The sequence below is a fragment of the Condylura cristata genome, unplaced genomic scaffold, assembly GCF_000260355.1.
Source record: "Condylura cristata isolate star-nosed mole 26May11 unplaced genomic scaffold, ConCri1.0 scaffold00028, whole genome shotgun sequence".
Classification (NCBI taxonomy): Eukaryota; Metazoa; Chordata; class Mammalia; order Eulipotyphla; family Talpidae; genus Condylura; species Condylura cristata.
Window position 1 is genome coordinate 18,237,563 of NW_004567129.1, and position 5,079 is coordinate 18,242,641.

Sequence of the window (5,079 nt, forward strand, 5' to 3'; positions counted from 1 at the left end):
TGGGTCAACAAGCAAAACCCCCTTTTGTCCCTTTCTCTTAGTGGCCCCCAGCTGCTGCTGGGGTTTGGCCTGGACGGGGCTGTGAGGTCTGCTGAGCTCTGTGTTCTTTATGGGGGCTGGGGGGCATAGAGGGAGAAGAAGGGAGGGCCAGGGAGGGGCTGGAGCTGTAGCCCAGTAAGTGCACCCCAGGGAGAGCGGAACCCCCTCTTCCCCCGACCAGACCCGCTTCAGCCTTAGGTGAAGTCTGGGCTTTGGGGGTCACTGGGTAGGCTAGTGATCTTTTCGGGATGGAGTAGAGGAAACCTGCAGGTCAGGGGTACGCTCGGGGCACTCTCCGGCCACCTGGACACGTGGCATCAGTCACACCAGCCCCTCAAGAAGCTGCTAGGCAGGGCTCCTAGCTGGCACCCCACCTCGCCCAGGACGAGGTCTGGCAGCCAAGCCCAGCCCCAGGCAAAGTCTCCGGGGTGGACTGGACATGCAGTCCCGGCCCAGCCTCCCACAGGCACTGGGCTCCAGCCCAGAGGCCGGGGTCAGGGCTTAGGGGCTGGTGGTGGGAGGAGAGGCCAGCACAGGCAGGAGGTGTGTCTGTGCAGGGGGAGCCCCCGCTCCCTGTGTGGCCCGGGGCTGCTCTCCCCACAGCCCTCCCGCCCACTACCTGGAGCTTCAGTTTAGGACAGAGGTTGGAGCCAGTGACCCCCAAACTCCTTCAGAGACTCTAGCTGGCAGCTACAGATGCTGGGAGGATGAAGGTGAGGCTTGGGGGTGGAGGGACTGGGGTACTGGGGGTGGGGCTGGGCAGCCAGGAGCTAGTCCCTCGGGACCTTCTGATTTGTGGCTCACCTCAGTTCCAGGGCCTGCTCCTGTGGGTCCAGGCCCGTTGTGTCCACTCCCCTGGTTGCTGATGGCGCTGTTCCCCTGCTGACCTCTCCCCTGGCTCCCAGCCCTGCTCCTGAGCCAGGGCTCAAGGCCCAGCACGGCCTGTCCCCCGCTTGCCCCTCCAGCTCTCCTGTCTCCCACCCTTGGCCTCTATAGCCGCGAGAACGCGACGTGAGAACGCCATGTTTCTGGAATGTTCTTCCATTCTGGGCGCGCACATTTTGCACAGACTGTTCCCTCTACCTGGAATGCGTTTCCTTGCTGGCCGCCCGGGTGAGTGAACTCACCTCACCCTGAGTGTCAGTCTCCCTCCTGCCCCTGTTGCCTCCTCGCTGCCTGCTTCAGTTTCAGTTTGGTTTTGTCACTGCTTCCCTGCTCCAAGGACGTAAAACACAGCTGTGTGTTTGCACACGACACCTTGGGTGGTCACAGCAGGAGCAACATTTATAACTCCAAGCAGCTCCTCCCTGTGCCGAAGGAGCATCTCCAGCGGCTCATCACAGGGCCGGACCTGCTGTCATCGGGGTTCGATCCTTTGCGGACAAGGGGAGCCTTCTCACCCCGGGACCATGCGTGTACCCCTGGACAGGGCCCTCCGAAGGGAGGGTGGGCAAAATACCTCAGGGAAGCCGCCCACCTCTCCCCTCCCCGAGTGTGGCGGACCACACTCGTCAGAGTGTTCATTCCCCCGAACTTGAAGTCAGCCCCCGGTCACTGTGTATCTTCCTGGGATAGCTACTGTCGGTTGGGCAGACCTAGTTTGCTACTTGGGACCTATCTGTGCTGGAGTCTCTGGGCGACCTGGTCATCCGGTCTGTCCCCACTCTCCTAAAGGGTCAGCTTCAAGGTGAAATCACCCACCCTTGGGGGCCTTTCCCAGCCTCCTCTGGCTTCCTGGCCTTGGCTCTGGTTCCGAGGCAACCCGTGGGGCAGAGAGAACAAACCTAACTCACCTTCCTGTCGGAAACTCACAGCTGTGTTCCTTGCCCTGTCTGACCCCAGCGTCCTCGTCTGTGATGGTGTCTGCCTCTCTGGTCAGGAGGAGAAACAAGGCCGTGCGTGCAAAGCCTGGCGCTCAGTGGGCGTTCGCACGTGCAGTGGCTCATCTGCCCACCTCTTCCAGCCTGGTGGCCAGAGCTCGGCTGACCGACTTACCCCTGACCTCATTTCCTGGTTCTGCCCTGGGCCTATCTCCTACTCTTCCTCTCCAGAAGGAAATCTCATTCACGCCTGTCCAGCCCAGCCTGTGGGCCCCACCTGCCCGAATCTGATTGTTACACTGTGACTTGAGACAATCTGAGGGTCCCTGAATAAGGTGTAGGGACCATTGGGTCCCTCCCTGACCTTAGAGTGATGACAAGATGGGCTTTTAGAGGCCAGATCCAAGGCCTCCCAGAGTCCTTGGGGGCTTCACTTCCTCCAGGAAGCCTTCTGGGATTTCTCCATCCAACAAGAGCTTGGTTTGTGGTTACAGACAGGTTTTCCAATATCTCTCCAGCTGCGACACCAAGCTCCTGAGGGCAGGACCTATCTCTACAACAGTCCCTCCCCTGCATCTCTGGGCTCCTACCTCATCCTGGTAACTGTTCTGTGGCGCGGACTGTCAGGTTTACCCTCTGGATGCCCCCACACCTCTCTCTCCCACCTTCATTATCAAGTGTGGCGGGGCAGCGGGTCAGAGGCTGACCTCACTCATATCCTGTTTCCACTCCAAACCAACTGTATGACCTGGGGCGGGCTGTTAGGCCTCTCTTGGTCTCAGTGGTCCCAACTGTCAAATGGGAATTTTTTTCCAGTCGTTTTCAAGGCTGCAAGGGCGTGGTACAGAGAGGTGGTGGGTATAGCAGGGGCAGGTCCACATGAACAAGAGGCCCAAGCTGGCGCTCGCTGTGTCCACCTGGCGTCCCCCAAGCAATGGCCGTGCTGTGAGTCATCGAGCTTTGGGCGAAAATAAGCATGGCATGGCCCCTCAGACTTCCTGCCCCATGTCCGGCTCTTGTTCAGCAGCACAATTGCCGGCTTAGGCCCACGGCTGGGCTGGCAGCTTAACCCCTTCAGGGCCAGTGGATACCTCTGCACCCCTCATCACCATAAACCAGAATCGGCAGGGTGACCTGGGCTCAGCAACTGTGCTTCCCTCCAGCCCGAGGCTAACGGATGGCCGAATTCAGGCAAGAACGGGGCAGGAGGAGGTGGCCTCCTGGCCTTGGGTCGTGGCCCTCGGCGTCACTGGCCCTCCCTCTGGCCACTTGCTGCTCTGAAAACCTCCAGCCGCGCCAACTTCCTCAGCTCCTCCTCGCTGTCCGAGCTCCCGGGAGTGCCCACCTCCTTTTGTTGGGGCCCGGTCTGCTCACCTGACACCAGAATGGGCATCGCATTGGGCTCAGGGGAGCGGCGGTGGCCTCTTTCCATTATGCCCTCAGCCTGCCGGGCACCCATCAGTCCCAGAAGCCTCCTGTTCCTTCAGAACAGGAAACAGACTCAGAAGCACCCCTCTCTCCACAGGTGGCGACTGCGGGCTGCCACCCAAGCCTTTCTGCCATGCTCAGCCACAGTGAGCCCTGGGCCGCGGGGATTTCAGCTGCGGTTTCCTGAGGATCCCCGGCACGACTATGTGTCTGTCACCTCATTGAACAGACTCCATTGACAGATGAGACGTGGGGTGGTTATGGGGGGCTGGAAAGAGCCTGGGCTTTGGCCTACAAGATCCTGGTTCAGATCCCTGCTCCAGCTTTTACTTCTCCAAATTGCAGCTGCCCCGACTGAGAAGTGAAGAGGACATAGCTAGCTCATGGACTTGTTGGCAGTAAGGAGCATAAGGAGCCGTGGTTAAAGGGCGTCTGTGGATATCATCCGCAGTTCCCACAACACACTGCAAAAAAGAACCCCATTTCCGTTGTTCAGACAGGGCCTCCCAGCAGCCCTGTAGGCTCCTGCTCCTCCTCCAGGAAGCCTTTTGTGATTTCTCCTCCCGCCACTGGTTGGCTCCGGATCAGGCCAGGCTTTTTAGCATCTCTGTAGCCTGAAGCAAAGCTCAGGAGGACAGGACCTGTCTCCCAGAATAGGCCTCCTAGGAGGAGTCCTTTAGCAGGCTCCTCAGGGTGCAGAGATGTTGAATAATTTCCCCGAAGCCACATGGGAAAATGCGGCTGGGTTTGCACCCAGGATCAAGCCTAAACCACCCGCCTTCACGTTTCCACAGCCGCTCCTAGAATATGGCCCCGCTGGGGTCCTGACACTGGGGTCTCTGGGCGGGTGGGCGCCTGTAGTCACCTCCTACGGAGTGGAGAGGGCTGCCCCCTCAAAGGCAGGGCCTCAGATGCCTGGAACTGAGTCTCAGTTTCCTGTTCTGAAAATGGGGGCACCCACTGACTGGCTGAGGGGGTCCGGCCTCGCACTCCCTCCCACGATTGCTCTCCCTCACCCGTCAAGAGGGCAGCGGCGGATGGCAGGCTCTGCTGAGCCCTCCTGTGCGGGTTGGCCTGGTGTGGCTCCGGCCCCGCCATCCTGTCGCCGAGCCTGACGTGGATGGCAGTAAGCAGGCCTCGAGTCCCTCGGACTCGGGCAGCCCCCGGGGACAGCCAAGCCCTGGCCCCTTCCCTCGGCCACCGCCAGGCGCCCCCAGCCCTCAGCCCTCGGCAGGGAGAGATCCAGTCTGCCCCAGGAGTGGCTTTTCCCTGGTGCCGAGGCCCATTGCACAGATGGGGAAAGCCGAGGACCCTCTGTTTTGGGGCACACGGCCTGGGGCTGGGGGCAGCCGGGGGTGGGGGAATCCACTCACCGTGCGGCCGCCGAGCTACGTCTCTGTTCTGTCAGAGTGGCTGTCCGGCGGCCGAGCGAGCCGCGCTCTGTGGAGCTCACCAAAGCCTCTCTGGGGGAGCCGCACCCGCTGAGGGAGGCCCGGCCGCCTCCCCTTCAGGTTTTCCAGCTGCCCGGGCCCATTTCCCCCCGGGATGGCTTCCTGTTATTGTTCTATTGTAGGGCGGGGTTGGCTGCAGATAGGCAGGCCTCACGGTGGGCGGCCTCTGGGAAGGCCAGGGGTGCTCACTTGGACCCCCACACCAAGCTTCAGCTCTGGGGCGCTGAGCCCCGCTGGACCAGGGCCCTGCTTCAGCCTCCTCGTGACCCCGAGGGCAGGTGCTACCTCCCCCTACGTTATAGCCAAGATCACTAAGCTCAGCAGGGTTGGGGCGCTTGTCC

At 61.1% G+C, this 5,079-nt stretch overlaps 1 protein-coding gene across 1 annotated transcript in view; it reads right to left on the reverse strand.

Annotated features, from left to right (window-relative positions):
• Positions 1-4,774, reverse strand: part of CDH5 (cadherin 5, type 2 (vascular endothelium)) — a 30,738-nt gene extending 25,964 nt beyond the window's left edge. Inside the window, exon 1 of the mRNA XM_004690502.2 lies at positions 4,661-4,774. The gene's annotated coding sequence lies outside the window, so the exon portion shown is untranslated. The remainder of the gene's footprint in view (positions 1-4,660) is intronic.
• Positions 4,775-5,079: the final 305 nt, after the last annotated feature.